This window comes from Spermophilus citellus (genome assembly GCF_964194105.1).
Source record: "Spermophilus citellus genome assembly, chromosome: 10".
Lineage (NCBI taxonomy): Eukaryota > Metazoa > Chordata > Mammalia > Rodentia > Sciuridae > Spermophilus > Spermophilus citellus.
In genome coordinates, this window is record NC_138197.1 from 52,534,433 (window position 1) to 52,559,442 (window position 25,010).

At 38.1% G+C, this 25,010-nt stretch overlaps 1 protein-coding gene and 1 pseudogene across 12 annotated transcripts in view; one reads left to right on the top strand and one right to left on the bottom strand.

The window, feature by feature from the left end:
* The window catches only part of PPFIBP1 (PPFIA binding protein 1), a gene marked incomplete at its 3' end in the record, with an annotated part of 252,050 nt that overhangs the window by 55,686 nt on the left and 171,354 nt on the right, over positions 1 to 25,010 (top strand). For all 11 annotated transcript variants that reach the window (XM_081311961.1, XM_081311960.1, XM_081311959.1 and 8 more), the window contains exon 2: positions 12,889 to 12,975. The remainder of the gene's footprint in view (positions 1 to 12,888; positions 12,976 to 25,010) is intronic.
* Positions 2,586 to 3,336, bottom strand: LOC308657575 (acidic leucine-rich nuclear phosphoprotein 32 family member E-like; annotated as a pseudogene). Its single transcript has one exon. The product of its transcript is annotated as an acidic leucine-rich nuclear phosphoprotein 32 family member E-like (transcript).

The window sequence follows — 25,010 nt, forward strand, 5'->3', positions numbered from 1 at the left end:
TCTTTCACTGCCTGTATTTGCTCTCTTATATCTTCCTTGAGTTTCCAGAACATTTTAACAATGTATATCCTAATCTCCTTCTCTGTCATTCCTTCTGCTGTAGCTGCCAATGATTCTAGTGATGTGGTGTCTTCATTTGTTTGGGACACTTTCTTCCCTTTTCTTTTCTTTTTTTTTTTAATCATTATAACAAATCTTCAATTTATTTGAAGCAAATTTTGTTTCAAAAACTTAAGTTACAGCAGTCACAGGAAAAATAGGGAATAGTTAGAAACAATAAAAGAATGATCATGAGTGCTGCTTTTTTATTTGTTTTTAACACTGTCATGGCTTTATTCAAAAAACATAGTTGCATAAAAGTATTAACCTCAACGTTTACAGAAAGATTCTTTTTTTTTTTTTTTTAGAATTTTTTAATATTTATTTTTTGGTTTTTCGTGGATACAACATCTTTGTATGTGGTGCTGAGGATCAAACCCGGGCCACACGCATGCCAGGCGAGCCGTGCTACCTCTTGAGCCACATCCCCAGCCCTACAGAGATTCTTAAAGAACTTAACACACTATATACATACTGCAATACAAAGAGCAATAAAATAGGACCCCAAACTTCTACAAAATATAAAATCCCCCTTATTTATTTGCATGAAAATACCACCCACAAAGCTAAATAAGTTCTTAAAAGTTATCTGGAGGTTCACTATGTGTTGTTTTCAAACCATAGAACTGTAATTTTGATTGCACAATAAGATGATTGATAAGAAAGTCAACATATAGATTTCATTTTAAAAATAAGTTTTTTATAATCTGTACATAGTATGTAATGAGAATTCTTAGAGACTAAAGCAGGGCATATCAATTGTTAAAAATTAGGAGAAAAAAATGTTAATCTTTTGTACTTTCTGATCCCCCTACTAAATTTATTCCAAGTGTTTTATTTCAGTCAGTTGTGCAACTGTTTTAGTTTCTCCACAAATAACCTTTAAAATGCCAAGTCATACATTTTAAACTAAAAAAAATCAAGCAGCATCAGAACTACACTCAGTAATTTAAATGTGTCAATTAGTTTACTGACACTAACTTTTAAAATCTTACAAATATTCAAAACAAAGAAAAAATTTTAAGATAGTCAATATGAACAAAGTAGTTACCTTGAATATGGAGCCTCCATGACAAAAACAGAGATGTACTTGTGTACTCGTTATATTTTATTTAGTAACCATGTAAGTAAGCACACACTCATACTTATCCCAAATATTCTTCTATTTTAATGGACATTCACTTGAAAATAAGTCTTAATTTTAATATTTAATCCCAAATATTTTTCCAACTGCCTATAATATTCCAATTAAATGCTACATCTGGTAATGCTTTAAAACTATAGGAACAACTAAAGGTTCTAATCAGAAAAATTATAAATACTGTGTAGGGTTTGTATCCAAATAATTTGGGGATGCCAACTTAAAAATTGATTTAAATGTCTCATTAATTATCAACAGGCAATGGACATTGATGCTAATCCAAAAACCCTCCCCTGCTTCTTTACTTTCTTCATCCTACTTATATGGTCTTAGAGCTTGCTGCCTAAAATTGTATCAATAACAATATTTGTATCTCAGAAAATTCTCAATTTTTTCCACTCTGTTGAAAACCTAGAGAGACCTGAAAAGGTGGTTGAGGTATAAGACTAAAGGTTTTCTGGGTATCCAGAAATTCCCAGCTTTCTTTTGGGATAGAGAGAGAGGGGAGTCAATAAGAAGGGAAGGTGATCATAAAGAAATTGATGAGAAAATGCACACCTAAAACAAAACGAAATAAACATCCATTGGCATGTCATGATCTGCAGCCTAAAGAGAGGGCTCACCTGCGTGTCTTACTTAGTATAGGCAATTTTTCCTTCAACAATAAAATCTTATCAATCACCAGAAAATCCATGAATTGTATTACTGACTAGAACGTCCCCCAAATCCATGAACTATATTACTGAATAGAACCTTTATTATTCTGCTTCTACTTTTCCAACTTAATTCATGTGACAAAAAAAACCACCCAAATATCTTGAGCTATTTAAAAAAAGTCAATGCCTTCAAAATAAAGATCCCTGGATCATCTCTAAATAATAATAATAATAATAATAATAATAAATAAACTTATTCAAGAGACTACTGTCTTTTCATATTATAGATGACTGTAATTTCTGTTATTTATAAATAACTTTAAAATCTTATGAATGAAATGCATCAAACTTCACCTGTGTAAAAGCAACCATGTTTTAATTACAGACTAAAAATTACTAATACAATGAACTTGAGTTTGAATTGGAAAAAATTAAGCTTCTAAATATAATTGCTAGAGAATGTCTTAATGGGGGGAGTTTCAATGAAATTTTTTCTCTACATACAATATGATCATTAACAGACTAGTAAATCTTAACTGGAATGAGAAGGCAAAAATAGTAAAACCACAATTTTCTATAAAAAGTTACACATTATCTTCTGTAGTGATAGCTATCGTACATGAAAAAACAAAGATGTGATCACTCTATTGCATACCCAGGAATGCTGGGGAATCTGGTCTTAGAATGATCTAGTCATCTTCTTCCTCTCCATCATCTTTAGCATCTTGTTTCCTCTTCTCCCCCTGGAGACCTTCTTCTTCCTCTTCCTCATCTTCTTCCCCTTCTTCATCCTGAATTTTTTCTTTCATCAAGTAAGAAAGGCCCACTTCTTCTTCTCCCTCTCCCATTTCTGACCCTGCTTCATCTTCATCCTCTTCCTCATCATCTTTCTCATCTTCCTCGTATCCTTTAGGTGGACCAGCTTCATCTTCCTCTTCATCTCCATCATCTTCCTCTTCATCTCCATCATTTTCATCTCCATCCTCATCCTCCTCTTCGGAGTCAGGTGCTTCATTCTCCTCCTGATCAAATCCATCTAAGTATGTGATTTGTTGCAGCAATTCAAAAATACTTTCTCTGTAATCTTCCAGATTTGTGATCTCACCATTAAACAAGTCAAGACTTTTCAAATTTTTAAAGATTTTGCAGAGCTTCTACTGTACTGAGATCTTTGATCTTGTTTCTACTCAGATTGAGGTAGGTAAGATTTGGACATTTTTCTGCCAGGACTTCCAAGCCTCCAGAAATTATATTGTCACTAAATTCCAACTTTTGAAGTTTGTTTAAGCTGGGAAGTTGGGCCAGTGAACTTAATTCCACATTAGCCATACTCAGAAACTCTAGTTCTTTAAAAGTGTCATTCAGGCCTTCAATTTCCCCATTGACACACAGGCAGTTATCAAGAACTAACTCTGTCACCTCCTCTGGGGCTCGGTTCCTTAACTCTTCTTCATCTCCATGTCCTCCTCCTCCTCTTCTGTTCCTACTCTCCTCCTTTCCCCTTTCCTGCTCTTCCCACTATCCCCCCTAACCCTAAAATTTTAAAAAGATTTGGAAATGAATGAAAAGAAACACAAATTTAAACGCCCACTACCACCAGATAGATGTGGGGGAGAAAGAAAAGAATAGCAAATGGATTCCAAGGAGTTGGGACTCTAACTTGGGTGCCCCCACCTCCTTGTCCACACACCTGCGCGCACACACACACCAGCAGTTCCTTTCCCTTCAATGGCTGCTCAGAGACCTTCCCTTGTCTTTTCATGTTGCTCTTGTGTCTTCCTTTTCAGCTCGTGGTTCTAGATTATTATTGTTTTTACCGTATAGGTTTGTAGTGCTCTTGTAGGGTTCCAAGACCTCTCCTTTGTGGGGAAGGACAATGTTTACAGATCTCAATATCAACAATATACCACCTATGAACAGTTTGTTGTTATTAAGACGTTCACAGTTTTGTCTTGATGTACAGAAATGTTGAATTCAATTATTATCTAAAATATAATCAGTAGTTTTGTAAAAATGTTTCTGACAGTGGACAATAACCTGGGGGTGGGGCTTAGGACCATATGCTGAGGAGGTAGGATGTGAGGATATAGAGTCAATGTATCTTAGGAAGTATGAAGGAGAAATCTAGTGAAGAGGTTAGTAGTAAGAGACTAGACAGGAAATAATTTAGGGTAGGCAAGTAGGTGGTAAGACAGTAGAGTACATAAAACAAACACACATATGTATTTAGAAAAATACAGGATGTTAAAACAGTAAGATTTGGAGGGGGAAAGAAATGAAAGAATAAAAAGGAAAAGGAAAAAAAAGAGCATGTATAATACCTCTATATTATATCATTTAGATAACTCAGTCCTCAAAGTCCTATTTCATGCAAAGTTCTTGGTTTCACATATGTTGGGGATGTGAGGGCCGTAGGATGGAGGGGTAGAGGAGAAAAAACCAAACAACCAACCAACCAACCACAAACAAACAAACCAACACACAAAAAACTCAAAGGAAGAATCCAGGGTTGTAGCTAGCTTTAGAGATCCGTATCTTTCCTGCTTCTCTTCTCATCCAGTAGGAGGCATCGTCTGTTGTAAGCTGGTGTCTCTGTCCTGGATGGTGGAGGTAACCAGGGTGGAAAGTCTGGTCTTGGTGCGGGGCGCCTGGATGTGGGGGTGGCACCCACTCGTCCCCTGGAGAAAGACTGCACCTCACGGGTCTCTTTTTGGGACCTCTCGCTGGTATGATGGGAGCATCCCGTACTATCTCCCTCTCCTCTCTTTTTTAGAGAGAGAGAGAGAGAGAGAGAGAGACAGAGAGAGAAATTTTTTAATATTTAATTTTTAGTTTTCGGTGGACACAGCATCTTTATTTTATTGTTATGTGGTGGTGAGGATGGAACCCAGCCCCCAGCGCATGCTGGGTAAGCGCACTACCGCTTGAGCCACATCCCCAGTCCATCTCCCTCTCTTGCCTGGAGAATTCCCAGTTCCGGGTCTTTCCCTCTCCCCTAGCAGTTCCCAATTGAGGAAACTCTCACCCAGGGCTCCCGTGGGCGGCTCCTGGTCACACTGCACAACTGTGTTGGGCAACTACTGTGTTGGGTTACCACCCCTGGGGAGGGGGGAAGTTTGGAAACCTGGTACTTGGCTGTTGGAGATCCGATCTGGAAATTGCCCCCAGCTAAATGGTGAGACTGTTGAGTCTAGGTGGCAGGGGTGTGCTTTCAGTGCCGGGGTGTCTGGTGAGGTGGAGGGAGCCTGGCTAGGTGGGGGGAACCGGGTGATGGCTTTGTGCTGAGGGTAGGCAGCAGCTGAGTCACTTGTGTGGGAGCAGTGCGAAGACTTGGCAATCTGCAGATGTGTTGATAGGTGATTCTGCTGAGGCTCACCGAATCTTGTGTGGACTGGAACTTTGGGCTTTGAGCCTGCTCCAACGCAGGGTGTCCTGCTGGAACGCTGAGGCCTGGAGCCCCATGTGGGGTCACAGTGCTGGTGATTTCTGTAGAGAGCAGCTGGATGGGGTCCTCTACCACTCTCAGAGATCTGCAGGTCTTGCTACCCTGGCATGGGGTGGCTCACTGTCTTCCCGCCACTATGTTTGGTCTTGTTACATAATTTTTACATTATAGTCAATGATATTTTTCACATCAATTTTAATACATTATTAGTAAGTTTTGTTCATAATATTTTTCATACATAATGTTTTAATACATTATTATGTAAGTTTTGTATATATGTTTTCATATAAAGTTTAAAAATATTTGCCACAAAAGATGATAAGCTAAGAATCTGAACCATATTAATTCCCCACCCTCCACATACTGCACCATATAGAAATGAACCATGTGTGTGTTTATTTTTTAATTTTTTAATATTTATTTATTTATTTTTAGTTATAGGTGGATACAATTCCTTCATTTTATTTTTATGTGGTGCTGAGGATTGAACCCAGTGCCTGATGGTGGGAAGAGTAATTGCTGTTAGCAGCAAGAGCAGAGGAATACTATATTAGGACATAATATGAAAAGGTTTCATGATTTGGGCAAGACTTAAGAACACATGCTAGGTGAGTGCTCTACCTCTGAGCCACAACCCCATCCCTATGTGTATGTTTATTTTAATATAAAACTTTATAGCAAACTTTAGTCATTTCAGTTAATTCAGTCAAAACTTTCAAAGAGTAGCAACTTTTGAGTTCCTAATTGCTTACAATCTTTAGAATTGTTAGAATCTTTCTGTGTAAAATTCAAAATGATTTGCCAATATTGGCAAAGAAAATAAACCATTACTAAACACTTCAAATATGATTACAAAGCAACATTCTAATTTAGAAACATGTGGGCTTTGTAATAAGTCAGTAAGCATGGCAAATCCTGCACTTTTGGAACCTTAAGAGAAGCTGCCTGTGTTGACTTGTATTTTGTCATGGAAGGTGAGTTCACTGAGGACTTAGAAATATGAGATTATCAGATTATTAATTCAGCTTGTATTTATACTGGTATTGTGAAAAAATACACACTAAATCCTTTAAAAGCATGAGTGATGGATCCCAGGCCCTTCATTCATCCTCAGGTTGCAAATATACTACAATAGCATATAATTTCTTCTGCTCTTTAATGTCTATTTATTTGTTTCTTTTTGGCTAATGGCCGTAGCTTCCTTGTGCCACTCAACTTGATTTTCAGTTTCATCAATAGCTCTGACCATTAGTTTTTTTCTGACTATCCCACACATATTAAAAAACAACAACAACAACAACAACAACAACAAAAAAAACACAAGCTGTAAGTCTGTTTCTAGGAGTTACTGGGTAGGCAGAAAACAGTGCTGTGTTGGAATACAGATGTTTCTTTGGCTGGGCCACATGTAACTAGCTGCAGACCCCAAGCTTGTGACTTAAATTTGTTTCACATTTCAACTGGCAGTAGTTGTCAAAGACCAAGCATCTGTTTGAAAGGATATTTTATTTGATAACAAAAGTCTTATCAAGAAAGCAAAATATACTTTCAGAATATTTGAAGAGTGAAAGTCAATGTGTGATTAATTCCCTGAATGAATGGGTGGTGGGAAGAGTAATTGCTGTTAGCAGTGAGAACAGAGGAAGACTGTATTAGGACATAACATGAAAAATTTCATGATGTGGGCAAGACTTAAGAATTGGCTACAAATATGATTTTGAACATGGTTAGGCACCAAGATATTTGATCTTACCTCTACCACGCGGCCTGCGCAGTGGTTTCATTAATGAGGTTCTGGCATTAAGTTAGTTAGAAGAGATCAAAATAAAACAGACAGTACCTTATTTTATATTGCTAGGTCCGAGACGGCTCGCCTCCCTGGTCCCCGCCTCAAGCCGCCCAGCAGGGCAGCGAGGATTACTCTGGGCTAGCAGGAGAGAGAGAGAGCGAACACGCCGGGGAGTAGCCTTTTATTTGGGGGGACAAGAGATTCAGGGGAGAATTCCATCCAATGAAGGTTGAGGGGGGGCTGCACTCCAAGGTCAGGGTCAGTGATTGGGTCTCCAGGGTCAGTGGTTATGCACACCCCCACACGGATGGGCTCTCTCATCAGGAAAGGGTCGGGATAACTCCGACACAGCCAGAGTGCCTCAGGCCCTTAACGGGAGTTACCCAATCACGTGTCAGAATGGCTCCCCACACTTACCTTCTACAAACCCTATTCCAATGAAAGGACACTGAGATTTTGGACTCCAATCTGTTTTCAAAATTTGTGATTCTGTGTGTTACCCCTATAACTTTGAGTTCAACCGCTCCTCTTCCTTCAAGGTCCAATTCAGTGATGGCCTATCTAGTCTTTCTAGATTTGCTTGTCAGGGACCTGTAGCATTTTGAATCTTTCACATCCAGCTTTAGTTTTGTCTCTTTTGTTACTGGTTTCCCTGCTGGATTGTTAGAATCAGGGGGCAGGAAATACATATTACATCCCATATCATTGATCACATTATTTAGCTTGTACACTGAATGTGATGTTGATAGAAGAGGAAATAGAATGTTTAACAAAGAAGACAGAGTGAGTGTGGCCTCAGAAGGAGGAGTAGGTGTGATATGCTGAAGAAAAGCAGCCATCCTAGGTATATGAATCACCCCAGATCAGAAAGAGTTAAGTTGGAAAAGCAGGAAAGGAGTTCAAACTCAAGGATTTGGCTTTTATTCTGCAGTCACTGAAAACCAGGTAGAGACTAGCCTGATTAAAAAGAGGGTTGAGACCATTTCTGTCTGTGCACAAATTGGTGATGAAGATAGTAGTATATTTCTCCTTTTTATTTGGAACCACATCAAAACCTGTCTTTTAGTACAAAGGGGTACTAGGTCACATTTATGTGACACATTTCCTCCAGAAATCCCTGAGAACTTGAGGAAGTGATGGAAATGATTCAGCAAGGGGACTTCTTCCTGAACATGCGACGGACAGTTGTGACTGGATAGAGCTCTTAGCCAGCCCACAAACAGTCTTTGCGTGATTTTTGTTGATGCTACTTCAAGCTTTTCCCAGATGGAAACTCCACAGAGGATGAGACTGAATGGAAATACATCTGGAAGACTTAGGGTCCTTCAGGTAAATTTCATCCTGAATGCTGACTGAAGAGCCTGAACTACCTGGAGATGACTGACTCATCAAGAAGATAGACATTTTGGTCATAGCCTGATTCTTTGATTACATATGGCAATAAAGAATATAATGGGCCAGTTGCTGTGGTACACACCTATTATTCATAGAAGAAAAATCCTTAGTGTAAAGACAAGTACTTACAAATAGCTTTTTATATGACTCAACAAATCTTTCCTATACAGAATTATAAGAGAAAAATGTGACACTGGAGGCTGAGGCAGGGGGGGTCTCAAGTTGGAGGCCAGTGTGGGCAATTGATTGAGACTGTCTCAAAATAAAGACTAAAAAGGGCAGGGGATATATCTCAATGGTAGAGCATCCCTGGGTTCAATCCCTGGTTCCATCAAAACATAGAAAAACAGGTGGTGATCTGTGCTTGTCTTACAGACCTATGCTTTAGACACTTAGGTCATATCTAAGAGGAGACTTTGGGTTCTACTTAGTTTTGGAGCATGGACTACGACAGTATTATAATAAACAGTAACTTTCCTAATGATTGTTTGGCATCTTCTTCCTAGTTACAATGGTCATGCTTTAGAATATCAAAGAGTTTTAGAAATAAGAAATAGTAATAATGTGTTCTTCATCTTAAAGGGATGTATAGATGTCACTTATTTAATGGTTTGGAGGGTTTTCTTGGAACTCGAAACCTGAGATTGTGGGAAGGATGTTAAGGGTTTGTTTTATTCAGTGGACACAAATATAGACTGTATTTTTTTTTCTCTTGTAATTCTGTATAAGAAAGATTTGTGAGTCATATAAAAAGCTATTTGTAAGTACTTGTCTTTACATTAAGGATTTTTCTTCTAGGAATGTTGTTTGCTTGGGTTTGGGTTTTTAAATGGCTTACTTTTCAGTTTAATAATGCACTCTTGTTTTTAAATTAAACTTGTCAGTGAGCCTTTTTGTGAGTGGCTGCGTGTGTTGGTTAGTTAGTATTTATAGCTTAGGTCTGTTTTTGAGGAAATGACTAAAGCCTCTTGCATTCGATCAAAACTGTAAAACAAAGAACATCTTTGACTTACTTAAACAAGGCCTGTGATCACAACTAAAAATTCTAATGGTTCATGTTTATAAATGTTTTTATGTATTCTATCTCAGTTGGGCTAAATAATTGGAACTCTGTGCTGAGGGAGGAATTGAATAAACTCAGTGTCTCTTGGTGTCAATTCCTCTGGATCAAGATCCGGCAACACTTCTTAAGAACATAGGTGTACTCTTTTCTTCTCTTTAATCTACTCTATAGGTTTTTTCCATTGACATTTCTATCCAAGAACCTTGACATATGTTCAGCAAAGAGACTAATGGGCAATTGGGTAGGGCCTAGGAAGTGAGTGATTGACAGACATCTATTGTGTCTTGTTCCCTGCCAGAGCTCCCTGCTGCCTTATCTATCTGAATCTGTTTTGTGTTGTTATAACAAAATACTCAAAACTGGTTAAATTATAAGGAAAAGAGCTTTAATTTGGCTCACAGTTTTGAAAGCCTAAGAACATGATAATGGCATTAGCATTTGGTGAGGGCCTCATGGCCAAAGACATTACATGGTGAAAGCTTGTGATATATAGGGGAGAGAAGGGATGGGGAGAGATTGGTTGGTCCGTCACTTGGTGGGAGAGGAAGCAAAGGAAGGGAATGGGCCAGGCTCAATCTTTTTTATAACAGCCAACTCTTCTAAAAATTAGTTTACTCTTTTTAAGAACTAATCCACTTCCAGAGACCAGCATTTATCCCTTCTTGAGGACACTCATGACCTAGTTACCTCACACTAGGCCTCACCTTTTAGAGGCCCCACCACCTTTCGATACCATTACATTGAGGACCAAACTATTACATGAGTTTTGGTGCAGATAGACCACATCCAAATCATAGCACCATTTCTGGCACATTCACAGGCTCTTCTACTCTAAACTCACCCTCTCACCATTGATCAGTCCTCATAGAAGTGTAGTTCTTCCTTCTCTGCTTCTTCCAGCCAAGAGATGAAGGGGGTTTTCAGAAAGGAAGAGAGAGCTTAGCTCCCGTCTGCTCAACCTCTGACTGACCTGTGCTTGGGGTCCAAGCTGGAAGTCACATTTTCCCATAAAAGTTGAGATGATGATTGGATTCTGTGTGTTTCAGTCATCCATGTTGTGAAATCAATTGGGATTTTCTGCACTCGGTTTTCTTGATAATGAATATTTGGTTACATTGATTATTTCAACCCTTTCATAAGCAACTCAAGAAACCACTTCTCCAACTAAATGATTAATCAAAGTGAAATTGCTCTGCCCACATATCACTGGCTTCTGCCTCTGTTCTCAGAAACATTTATATATTGAGATTCCTAGAAGCTCACTTTGAAAGCTGTTCATTAATGGAAGCATTTTGGAGCATAATTTAGTCTTAATCAGGCTTGCCTAAGTAGACACCATTAATCACTTAGAATTTGTTTGGATTGGTGTGTATGCCTAGACTATATATGAAACCAGCTTTAAGAGAGGGAAAAATGGACAGATGCTTACCTGATGTGATGGAAGAAATTCCTTCAAGATGGTTCACACCCCAATTCATGACTAAAATTCTGTTGTCAGCAAAGCATTTTAAGCACCTGCTTCTCTCTCTCTCTCTCTCTTTTAAAATTATTTTTTTGTTTGTGGATGAACACACAGTGTCTTTATTTATTCTTATGTGGTGCTGAGGATCGAACCCAGTGCCTCACACATGCGAGGCAAGTGCTTTACAACTGAACTACAGACCCAGCCCACCTGCTTCTCTTTTGAAATTCTTTTTTTTTTGGTGGGGGTAGAGAGAGAGAGAGAGAGAGAGAGAGAGAGAGAGAGAGAGAGAGAAGGGAGAAAGGAGGGAAAGGGAAGGGAAGGGAATGTTGTTGGAAGGATATCCATTATGTTGTTGCAGCCTTGGATCTGACCCTTTTGTTTCCCTGCTGGATTCAAAATCTGGGGTCATTGGATCCTCTATTCTATCCCTTAGCAGAAGGAAGCAGACACATTCTTGTGTCATAACATTATCTAGGACTGGCCCTTGTTCTTTAAAAAAATGCACGTGTGCATTATCTCTTGTATTTAACTTGAAGAAACCTTACTTTCTCATTTGGATGGAGGTAGTTACGAGAATTTTGAAGAATAAGCACCTAAAAAGGAACATTTACTGTTCTTAAATATTCTTTTCCACCAAATTATCTTTTGTTACTATATTATCATAGGGATATATGTGCCCGTATACACTAATGCGGGGATTTTTTTCCCTACATGAGTTATTTAAGAGATAAGGGAATCAGAAATACATTTCTGAAAAACAGTATATTTGTTTCTGTGCATTGCCTTTGTACTATTCTTCTTGGAAGACAAAATAATAAATGAATTGCAAACATTTCTTTTTTTCTTTTTTTTTTTTTAAGCTTAACAACTAAATGTACTTGACTTTTTATACCTGTGGTTTCCAAATTGCAAATTCAACCAACTGCACATTAAAAATATTCAGGAAGAAGAGTTGCATCTGTAGTGAACATGTGCAGACTTTTTTCCTTGTCATTATTCTCTTTGTAAGGTCCTTGCTTAGCATCTGGATGGCCATCTTAAGCGACAGCAGCCATTTTAAGAAGAATTTTGCTTTCCTGCCCAAGGTCATTTCTGAGAAAGGCTCACCACTCCCTCATACCAACCCCACCCTTAACTACCCAAATTAGGACCCCTCTGGCTCTAATCCCTGAACCTGCTCCTTAAAAGTCCTGAACCCCAAACCTCTTGTGTGTATCTCTTCTCTTTCATTTCTTGCCTTCTGTCTGGGTTTCCTCGCCTTCCTTTCACTCTTAACTACTATTTACATGGCATTTACATTATATTAGGTGTTGTAGGTAATCTGAAGATGACCTAAAGTATCTGGGAAGGTATACACAGATTCTACACATATACTGTGACATTTTACATAGGAACTGGAGCATCCTTGGAGTTTGGTATCTGAGGGGATCCTGGAACCAATCCCTTGCAGATTCCATGGGATGACTATTCTAAAAACATGATTAATTTACTCAACAGATAGTCATAGAGTATGTACCATATGCTAGGTAACTTGATGATGGTTTTAGCAGAATATCAGTTTTCAAAGAGCGATTGAAGCTGTTCAATAACTAAAGAAGGAAGAGAAGGAAGGAAGAGAAGGAAGGAGAAAGAACAGGGATGCTGGATGGGGAGAAGGAAGAGGAAGGGAGAGGATGGGTAGATAGAGGCCAGTCCTTAATACATATTTTCTTGTTTTGAATTATACCTGTGTTACTTGGTTTGTTCAATAATTGCCATCTATACTTTTTTTTTTCCTGGTGTGTTATAATTTGGAATTAGTTTTGATTTGCCATTTTTTATTTATTTTTTTTCAGTACAGAACTTGTATGGATCAGTTTGCTAAGGACGTGCGAGATTTGAAGAGCTGAAAAAAGTCAGTATTAAACCTGTTTTTTAAAAATGTAAGTAAACTCACTCCTCACCATTCATATCTGACATCTCCAGAGTGTAAATTTCTTCGCAGCAGTAACGGTACTTGGCTGTAGTCAGTCTGCTCATTTTATCTTGAAATTGTATGGCCTACCTGTCTGTTTTAGAACTTTAAAATTTTAAAGGTGACTGTAGGGTTTGGACTTGTTGTGGCACCCAGTGAACAAATCTTTATTTGGCACTGATAAAGAAAACGCAGACCTGGTAGCATATAAAAGGCACGAGCCTCTTTGTTCTTAGGTTCTTTATTGCTCTGTACCTTAGACAATTTCAGTGCCTCATTTAAGCCACTGAGAATTTTTGACCCATTAATGACCCGATAGGCTGAGAAAATGAGATGGTAGTTTTCACAGACGCTTATTCCTTTTAATGGTCATAACTGCAGTTTATTGAGCTTCCACCAAGAGATAAGCATTGATTAATTCAAGTCAATATTCATTCTGCAAATACTTTTTCTAAATATTTGATAGGTGCTTTGACATTCTGACCTTATCCTCATGACAGCCTTGCAGAGTGGAAGTTAATATTTCAGAAATCTAGATGAGGATATTGAGGGTCAGAGAGAGGTAAGGAGCATGTTGTCAGTCATTCAGATGGTAGATGTGTACACAGTGCTGTGTGAACTCAATAGTGTCAGTGCTCTTCCTGGCATGGGTGTTAGTAAAAGCGTTTTCGGTTGTGTTCTTTTTTTTTTTCTCTTTCTTGGCACTGGGAATCTAACCCAGGGCTTTGAGCATGCTAGTCAAGCACTCCACCATAGAGCTACATCTCTAGCCCTTTTTATTTTGAGATGGGGTCTACAGGATCTTTCTAAATTACCTAGGTTGGCCTTGAACTTGTAATTCTCCTGCCTCAGTCTTCCAGGAAGCGGCATCTTGTACCTGGCCTTGGGTTGTGTTCTTAATAAGAACATGAATCAATCCTTCTAATACTTAGCTGTGGTAACAACCAAGAAGGAAGTTAGAGAAACATTTCCATGTTTGAGAGGTAGCTTGAGTACCTAGATGGAGAGTTAAGAGATCTGCTGTCGAGTTCTAGCTTCTTCAAGGATTTCCTCTGTGAACTTAATAGATTAGATTAACTCAGCAGGAAACAATTATTTTTAAGCCAACTGTGTGGATAGGCCTGATGCTCACTCTCAAGGTCTCCTTCCATAGATTTTTTTTATCCAAGTGTCTTACACATGGAAGAAAATGGGTACATCATAACTGGATAGCTTGATGGAGCAGTTGTTACTAAGTGGACACACCTGTGTAATGGCAACTCAACTAACTGAACCTTTGCAGTACTCTAGAGTCCCCTTTCCTTCCTGTTCAAGAGTAACCATTATTCTGCTTTTGGTTAGTTTTGCCTGGTGTTGTTTTGGTACTTGGAGTTGAACCTACCACTGAGATATACCTGCCTGGCCCTTTTTATTTTTTATTTCAAGACAGGGTCTTGCTAAGTTGCTGAGGCTGGCTTTGAGCTTATAATCCTTCTGCCTTGGCTTCCTAAATTACTGGGTTTATAGGTGTGTACCACCAGGCCTGGCTAGTTTGCCTATTTAAAAAAAAATTTGTGGAGATATAAAAATATCATACAGTATATATTCTTTCATGTCTGTTTTATTTTGCTTATTATGTTTGAGCAGCTTATCCATAATATTGCACTTAGTTTATTTTTTTTTTAATTCCTCTTGTTTAATGGTATTATGTGTCTGTTTTATGGTTGCTGGACATTTAGGTAGTATCTGGTTGAACATGTTACTCATAGGGCTCCTACAAATATTTTGTGTGTATCTTTTGGTGATGATGTTACTCATAGGGCTCCTACAAATATTTTGTGTGTATCTTTGGTGATGATTTGTTTAGGGACTACCCAATAATTTAGGTTCAGCAGCCTTCTGGAGTGATGTTGGAATAGACTTCTCTGAAAGCAGAGGAGCTGATTTTAGATAGAGCCAACTGAATTGCCTGCTTCCAGGGCATGTTCTAAGCATGCTCACTCATCAGGAACGGATGAAGATGTTTTCATAGGTTATTTGGGGATGTGGCCAGGTATCTGAATAATTTGGTGAGGCTGTTCCCTTGGCAGAGAGGGGTTTTGGGTCTGTGGTATAGGAAGGAATTATAAAGGGGAAGAGAAAAGGGATTCCGAAGGCAGATGTGTCTGGACCACCTTAGAAATTATCAGGACTTCTGCAAACAAGATCAAGAACCTGGGAAAATGACAACCCAGGAGAAGACTCAACTTAATGAGACCTGGTGAATCTAAAGAGATGAACAGAGAAATAAAAATAGATTTGGTCAGGCAGGCTGGAGCTCAGAAGGAGCTCCCAAGGTGTTTCCTGTACAAATTCATTACTTCTGTCCCTATAATCTAAAATGAAATAGTCCCTATAATCTAAATCTTTAGTTGAGCATAAACATAGCAAAATTATTGAATGGGGAAAAATGTATTTTTTTAAACAAATGGGGGATGTGAATATAGGGACTTTGCTGTGAGATTGTTCTACCTTCAAGCACCAGTCTTTCATCTTCTTGTCCTATGACCTCTCAAGTTTGGCTTCCTCATCTGTAAAATGTGACTGTTAATATGCCCACCTGTAAGTATCATGAATTTGCTGTGACAACTTATTGCAAAGGTGTCAGCAGCGTGTCTCTGGGCACATAGCAATAGCATTAAAATCACAGTCATCATTTTTAGTATTTTTCCCACTCTTATTTCTAATATCTGTATGACTCTGTATGGTGCTTTATAAGAATTTTCAGATACTTTGTAAAAAATATGAGACTCTTTGCTTCTTATGTATGGTGAATGCTAACTAATATATTTTTCTACTTGCCTTACCTTAAAATGAAACTTGGAGGAAGGATGAAGGAAACGTGTTGTCCTTGGTGTATCCTTCCTCAGGGTGAACCAGTGCAGATGCTCTTGTTTGTCTGCTTTGCTTGGTTAGTTCAAGAAGAAGCCAGTGGGGCTGAGAATCAACAAGAAAGTAGGGCTATTTTGCACAAAGGAAAAATTTAATTTTATGCATTATATTCCTCTAACTCATGCTGGCATTCTGTATATGAGTGTCCTAATGGATAAAGGTGCTTGGTGAGGCTCTGTGGGTGGCTGACTCTGAAGACCATGGCAACTTCAGAGTGTACGTCCTAGTTCTAGTTGACTGTGCTTGGTGACCTCTTGAGACCACTGTGGATAAGGTCTGGACCAGTCCTGCGACTGTGGTGTGTAGATGAAGATTGAGTTTGTCCTCAGTGAGACTGTCAGCTAACAAACGAATAACCCGATATTTTAAAAAGCAGATTTGTAGAGATACTTAAGTCAAAGAGAACATTGAGCCAAGACTCTGATTTTCTAGTTCTGGCTTCCCTACTTTCATTATTTAAACTTGCTGGGCGTCATTTCCTCATCTGTAAAATAAAGACGCTGGTTTTGGTTGAGACTTTGAAGCAGAGGCAGATTCTGTGAATCCCCCAAATGTAATCTCTAATTTGGGAGGTATTTATATAATTTGGGAGGTATTTATATTTTTCTAGATGCTGGATTCTTTCACAGATCTGTCCTATATCAGAAGTTCTTGTGACACTAGATTGTGGTACTTACGACAGTAGGAGAAGTAGTATTAAGATAGGACCTAAGTTTACAAAATAGTTTCCACAAGCAGATAGAAACATATAACCATATAGTTAAGACTTTCTGAAGGCTCTGAGTATATGCAAATTCATTTTCACACTGATATTTACTTTAATCAGCTCTAACACACAATCAATTCATTAAAATGCACATATGTTTCTGTCTGAAATATGCAAATACATATATAAGATATTGCATATGGACATGGCATATTTAGTTTATGGAAGCTACATTAGGACTCTGTATTTAAATTCTCAGTCCCCATACTGTCATTACAGTCAAGAATCTCCCAAATAAAAGTTGGGTTCGTTTTGTTATTTAGATGTTGAAGAAAATATTTATTAAAAAGCAATACTTAAAATTTAGAATTTAAGTTAAATATTAGATTAGTGGAATTAATAAAATAAAAATAAATAATAGTGTTCTCACTTAATTACTTTTAAGTTCTGAACTTTATTTTCTTTCATACAGAGGTATTTTCATGAAACTGATAGCAGGAACAATCATATAGGAAAGCAATTAAACAAAAAACTTCAGAATCTTTGTACTGTCAGTGTTTAGGTGTTCTAGCAACTGGCAAAAAGATGAAATATCATCTACCTTGGAGCATGTGCTGATGATGGCAAAAGCTTCCTTGGCACCGCTTTTGAGGCTGGATGGACCCATGCACAGGAATGAGGTAGAGAGCTTGTCTTGCTTTATCCCTGCCTGGTCTTCACTAGGCTGAGGAAGGTTGTGGGATTGTGTAGTTAGTGTCTCACTCAGGCCCACCTTATAGGCAGGCATCATAGCCCCTGGCTAAGAAGATGATATGATAATATCATTTTCAAGGAAAAGCACCTGCCATAGCTCTGTCCATTTGTGCTCTTTTCTCTGTTGCAGTCTTTATTACTTTAATTATTACATGGGCTTGAATTTTCTATCTTTTGAGGGCCAAACATTCTTTATATTAAGCATTTTATAAAAAAATTTCTGCAAATACAGGCTGAACATTCTCAATCTGAAATCCAAAATATTCCAATATCCAAAATATTTTAAGCATAGTACTTTCACATTTTGATTTTTAAAAAAATATATTTAGTTGTAGATGGATACAGTACCTTTATTTTATTTGTTTATTTTTTTAATATGTTGTGCTGAGGATCGAATCCAGGGCCTCACACTTGTGAGGCAAGTGCTCTACCACTGAGCCCCAACCCAGTCCTCACATTTTGAATTTTGGAGCATTTTAGATTTTGCATTTTCAGACTAGGGATGCAGAATTGGTAAAGTCTACACAAATATTCCAAAATCCTAAAAGCTTAAAAATCTGAAATTCATCTGATCTTAATGTTCAGGATAAAGGATACTCAATCTGTGTTTCTCTGAGATGGCAGTCTTATTTGAAATTGTGTCACACAAGGAGGTTTGTCTTGTGTTTACTTTTTTCATTATAGCTTGAGACAATGTGTAAGTGAATTTTTTCATCATTCTAACTCACAAAAGGTTTTCCTTTCCCCTTTTCTCCCTCTAGTGATCTCTTCTACCAAATATCTAGGAACATCTTTATAATCAAATGCAGCTTTTGACTGAGGGTATGGATGGAGTTTGAGAGCTGCTAGTACATTTGCTCATCTTGCCAAGGCTATGGCAGTCTTATGATTTTTAACTTATTCACAAATTGACATTCAGGGACTTTGATTTTTTTTTTTCTCTGTAAGACAAAGATGCTAGAGTGTAAGTGGAACAGAGAGAGGAATAGGAAGAAACAGAGACAGTTTATATGTTTGGCAGATAATCAGGTGTGTGGTGTATGGGTGCACATACTGGCTGTATAACTGGAGAGGTGGTGTTTTTTTTTTTTTTTCTTTCATGTCACCATGCAGTTATACATTTAATTAGGAGACCTTAGTATCTTTGTGGTTTCTAGTTGTAAGTCTATAAACAGTTTTTGAGAAAGGGGAGAGTCCAAGGGAATTTTGTTTCACTAAATGGACTTGTGGTTTAATATTATTGCCTTTTTGGAAGACCTAGGTTCTGACACTAGAGCTTCCATGCGCCAAGGCCCTCCATTGCTTCCAGAGAAGAGAAGTGGGGAAAGGATTTTAATAGTTCTTAAATCCATTATTTAGGAGTAACTCAAGGCTCTGTGCGTCTTAAGAAATGAGTTTGGGACCCCTGGGAGCACTCAGTGGTCCTTTAGTATCGTAGTGCTATCTTCTCTTGGTCAAATCACATTACAGAGTTTCTTCAGCCAAGAGGAGAGTTAAATTAAGGATATGGTAGTTTACAGCCTTTGTAGCATTATCCCTCTGGTCTCTAGGGAAAACGTAACATGTCATCTCTGTAGAAATTATGGCAGCTTTTGGGTTGAAATAGCCTTGACAGCTTCCTGGCACTCCTACCTTGAACTAGTTTGTAAAAGCATGAATTGTCATTGTACCATCAGCTTTTCTTGTTTGTGTGTTTGTTTTATACTTCATTTCTTTGCCTTTGTAGTGGTAATTATGTGCTTGATTTTAGATACTCTGGTCATTTGATTCTGTGATATTTAGAGATTTTAGAGGGCATTTTGTCCTATATTTATTTTGGATCTAATTTTTCTTGCCCTTGATTTCTAATTAGTTGTTTCTCTTCTTTGCCTTGGTCTCAACTTGCTTGGAAGTTTTTTAGACAGTTTTGTATTTGGATGACTATTTTGTTCAACAAATAGACATTATCTAAGCTTTGGGGGAGAGTTAAGAAGACGTAGGATGGAACTTTCCACTAATGCTTTGGTGTTGTATATGTGGGATTCCTCAAGCAAGGAAGCAGCTTCCTATGTCCTGACATCCGGAAGTGGTTTCTTGCTTGAGGTTAGCTTTTATTAAGGGAAATATAAACTCTGAGACATTCTCAAATGTTTTGGATGGTTTTGTAGAATTTAAGTTGTCTTATTCTTTATATATTTTTAGAAATTACAGAATAAATTATTCGCTTACAAAATGGGACTTTAGGATTTTCATGCTTGTTCCAGGAAAATCTAGTACATGAGAACTAGCCGCCAAGGGCAGAAAATGCCAAGAGTATGAAGAAGGAAACAGACAAATCCGGGATTACACAAAATGCAATTTATTAGGGACTTAGGGATAGAAATATGTCTTGGGAGGCAGCAAGATAGGAGGATCCTAACAACTTGAGAAGGGGTTTTTATGCTAAACTAGAAAAAGGTAGCTTGTGGCCAAGCAGAATGTATCTGGGCTTTGTCAAAAAACAAAAACAAAAAAAACAAAAACAAAAAACAAAACAAAGCCAACAGAAAACCCAAACAATTACTGATATTTCCAGTGTCAACTAAAAAACAGTCTAGGGCTGGGGTTGTAGCTCAGTGGTAGGGCACTAGTCTACCATGTATGAGGCACTGGGTTCAATTCTCAGCACCACATAAAAGTAAATAGATTTTAAAAAGTATCATGTCCATCTACAACTAAAAAAAATATTTTTTAGAAAAATAGTCGAGTTATTAATGGCTGACCCAAAGTCCCCAGGTGACTATCTTCATGACTGTTTATAGGGTTTGCTCTGTGTGCCAGGGTCACCCAGTGGACAAAATGGCACTTATTACCAGGATAGCTGAAGTCATGTCAAGCTGGATCTCTGCAGTTGTCTGCATTGGTCTTGTCAAGGCCTAGATTGGAGCACCTGTGTGATTGAGGTTGTTAAAAAATCAAGTCTCAAAGACAAAATAGCCACAGTGGTCTTATAAGAGAGAACAGCAGAGGCCTTCCCTGACCCACAATACCCGCTGGCTTGTTGGACTCCTTTTCCCTCCTTTCCTTGGTAGCCAGGAGAGTAGACAGCTCTGTGCAAAACCAGAGGGACAGAGGATACCAACTACTTCCACCAAAATGTTACAGGTTCCAGTGGGTGATTTTTGTTTCCTTACTTTGTGGCCTATTGAAATCCTCAGAATGTAGAGCTGAAAACAAAACAAAATAAACAAAGAAACCAGTGTACATGACTGGGTTTTTGTTGTCTTTCCCTAGGTGTAATCAGTTGCTGCTGGTGTGTGTGTGTGTGTGTGTGTGTGTGTGTGTGTGTGTGTGTATGTGTGTGTTTGTATGGTAGTTTTGGTCCATAAAGTCACTATGAACCCTGAATTACAGAGTACTTCTCTTAGGGGAAGTATAGAGTTCGTCCTGCCCACCTCAGGTCATGTGTTTGTTAACTCATCAATACATAACCTTGTTTTATGGGTGTTTCTGTTTAGACACTCATGTTTAACTATTGAACCATTAACATGGACCTCATGGCCACCTGCACTATACAGTGCATGCCTGAATGAAGTTTGTCTAACATGTATTTTGTCCCTGAGGTATAGGGCAGCCTTGCCCTAGGAACATTGGATAGCAGTTGAGTACTATGCTTGAAGGCTGTTTTAAACAGCAAAAGTTTCAACAAAAAAACTAAAAAAATGTGAAAAACATGACACAGGATAATAGATTGTGACAAGGACACATAGAATATGAGGGCTGAGCATTGTGTTGTTCTACCTCAACTGGGAACATGTGTGAGAAACTCCATGTATGTCTGTGAGTGACCATGAAAACACCTTTGTAGTATGAACTGGGGATTGTAAATAAATTTTAGCAAGCAGGCAAATCCACAAATATTGACTGTATAAGTAAAGTGATTCCAGTTAGTGTGTCAGGAAACCTCCTTCATCTAACTCTACAGTTCATGTAGAAAATCAATCATTGAAGGCAAAAAGGAGTTACAAGCTGGTATAGCTAAACCAATTAATGTCCCAAGTACATTTTTTAATGGACTCACATAAGTGAAGACAGTTAAGGGAATTTGACCAATAAATTATTATTTGTTGTTGTACAAATGGTAATTAGCAATACTACCAGGCTTTGGACAATACCAAAGATCAGAAATAGTAGTGTCTTAGAGCTGTTGTATTTTGAGGGTACCACAGCTGGGCCTGAGTGGAATAGAGAAGTACCATCAACCATATTGAGAAAATGATTCTGTATGGAGAAAACTACTTTTGGGCCAGGACTGCATCTGATTCCTCCTTCCATCTTGCCATGGAACCTGATTGGCAGGGTTTTTCCTCTGACGTTCTGGCTGCCAACTTTACTCCAGTCCTGTCCTAATAATGCTGTTTTTAGAAAATTCTCTCTAGAACACAGATTCGGGCATCCCAGTCTCTTGATTTTGCCTCTACCCTGGCCCAGGTTAAATTAAAAATACCTTAATTATCTGGCTTCATCCTTCCACTACAGACTCTTGTTTTTTAGCATTGCACTGAAATATACCTTTTGTTCAAGCCAAGCTGGACTATTTACACTTTTCAAAGTCTGCCTTTTAGGACTTCTGGACTCTGCATAGCCTTTTAAATTCAAAAGAGAGGATCACATACTAGTTTTTGCTCTGGCAGTTAGGTATATATGGTTATTCTTTTATTAGGTAGCTTTGTCTATTGTACAAAATTTCGCTCTTCTACCCAGGAAACATCTACACTATGCTACCTCCATCTGCTCCAATAAACATCTAGAGACTAGTGTAATGAGTAGGAACAAGTTAACTGTTATGAGAGGAAGTAACATTCCATTTTAGATATTATCTGTTTAAATTATTTCCTGCAGATTAACTTTTCATTTCACCAAATATATATTGTGGAGATTCTATGTACAAGCAACTGGACAGGGGCTTTGGATCATGCAAAGATAAGCAGAACATAGGGGCTTTTCTAATGGGATAGAAAGATGTTGATGTGCATTTTTTTTAAGACCACTATAAAATCTACATTGGCACACATAAAAGTAATGCTGTGGTGGCACAAAGAGGGTGAAATTAATTCCAACCTGCTGTGATCTACTGAGGGGTAACCTGACCCTTGAATGATACATTTGAGAGTAGAGGAATAGCAGCGCAGACTGGAGAAGTAGCATGGTTAGGGTAGTAATTAGAAGAGGGAATCACAAAAGCAAAGGCACTGAGGTAGGAGGAGACAGGAAGTTAGTGCTGTGAAGGTTCTGGAGGGTTAGGGATGAGGCATGGGTATTATGAAATAAGACTGGAGAAGTGTGACAGGATCCAGTTGTAGAGAGATTTATTGGCACTTTGTTGGAATTTATAGTTGTTAGGTGCTTTGGCAGATTTTTACAACAAAGGAATCATGGGGCAGCAACCAGCAGCAGCTAGAATTTGTAAGCACTTCCTGTGTGCCAGACACTTTTACTAAATACTCATTTTTACCTTTTGAGGTCAATGCTGTTGGTATTGCAGTTCAATAGATGAGGGGACAAAGCCCAGAGAGGTTACATAACTTCCTCAAGATTCATAATAAGTGATGGGCTTGGGATTGAAGCCCAGGAAGTCTTATATAAGAACTTGGGTTTTAACCTGGATTCAAAACATGAGATTCAGTAAGTCTCTCAACTTTCAGTTATTTGCAAAGTGTTCAGTATATATGAATGTGTACTCTTGTTTAAGAGAGGACCTGAAGCTTTAGTCATTTAATAAGTACATAGCATACACTGTTGTTAAAGACCACAGCACAGAGGAGGGGGTACCCTCTCTCCCTCTCACAAGTCCCCAATGTAGACAGTACAGGATCTGGGGGCTCTATGCCTGAGGTTGGAAGAAACACAACAATCTAGTAGTGCTCAAAATAAAAGGAAATGTCAAAACAATTTGCAGGAATTATTAGTATTATAAGTGTCGGGCTGTTCCTGATTTGTGAGAAACAAAATGTATATAGTAAGTGCTTTTCAAGGTAGACATAAGACATTGAGGCTTTGAAACTGATGATAATTTGAAAGGGCAGGGGACTTGCCTCCCTACTGGGTAAAAATTGTTCTTTTTAAATCTCAACAAAAGCTAAATAAACTCCTTCAATCTTGGTGCTAGTCTGCTCTCATCTGGACCATTTTGCCTTTTTACATTTAGGACTTGAGAGATAAGTACTTAATAATCCGTGAGACCGAAAATTCCTTAGAGTCAAGGAATCCAAAGGTAGGCAGGTCCCAAAATGAATCAGTGAAGCCATATTAAAGAACTGCCCGATTTATATCACTTGAAATCAAATTAATGTCCATGTCTTCATGTTTTAAATATAAAATGTTTTTATATTTTGAATATGTATATCTAAAATATTGTCACACAGGTGGAACAAATACATTTTGATAGCAGAGATGTGGATTCTTTTACTTACTGAAGCTTTTCGTAATATTTTCCTCATCTTTGCTTTCTGATTTTTCTCTCCATGTTTGTATTTTTTTCCTGGACTACTTGGAAGTAAGTTTCGGGTATCATGACACTTTACCCTTAAATACTTCATCCTAAATTTCCTAAGAACAAAACACATTCTCTTATATAGCCATAATGTTATTGCACCCAATAAATATTCAGTCATCTATTAATAAACATTTGATCTTATCTAATGCTCAGCAGGCATTCAGATTTTACCAATAATAGCAAAAATGTCCTTTACCTGTAGTCTTGTCTTTGTTTGCTTTGTGGGTTTGATCAAGGGTTTGGTTTGCTGGACATGGTGATGCAAACCTATAATCCTAGCTACTCAGAGGCTGAGGCAGGGAGATCACCAATTAAGAGACAGCCTGGACAATGTTGTAAGACGTAGGTCTGAAATTTAAAACAAAACAAAACAAAAACCTGTCAAAAATCAGAGATAGTAATCAGTTGTCATGTCTTTTTAACCTCTGATATGACCTGTGTTGTCTTCCTGCCTCTTGTGCTTCTTCTTATGTTACATGACATTAACATGTTTGAAAAGTCTAAGACAGTTGTCTGATGCAACGTCCTGTAACCTCAATTCATCTGACTGTTGGTGTCCTCATGACTAGATTCAGATCAAACACTTTTAGCAAGAATACACTGCTTTGCTCAGAAGGTGTATGATACTGGCTAGGCCAAGTTTACTCACTTGCCTAACCTGCTATTATTCATCAGACCTCTCCATTGTAAAGATGCCTAATCCCCTCTAGAACTAGAAGGTAACCTGTGGGACAGTTCTTGGATCTTGCGCATGTACTGTCCCTTGACAATCATTTGCCCAGTGGCTTTGGCACCCAGTTACGATCCTTACGCGGATCAGTTATGTTGGTTGTTCCAAGATGGTACTAACAATATCTGAAGTCACTTTATTGAAGAAAAAAATTTCCTTTCCACTGCTAGGAAAAAATCTAGGCCTCAAAGACAGAGTGCAGTAGAGTTGATAAAAATGAAACTTGAGAACGAACATCTAGACATATATTAACCACTAAGATGTCTGAAGCATTTTCTTGTTCTTTGTAAGGGAATAGACAGGGAAGTCGGAGTCAGAGTGAATGAGAGCATATGCTCTGGTCCTATAGAAATGTATATTTAAAATAATAAATCTTCATTGATGCGGATG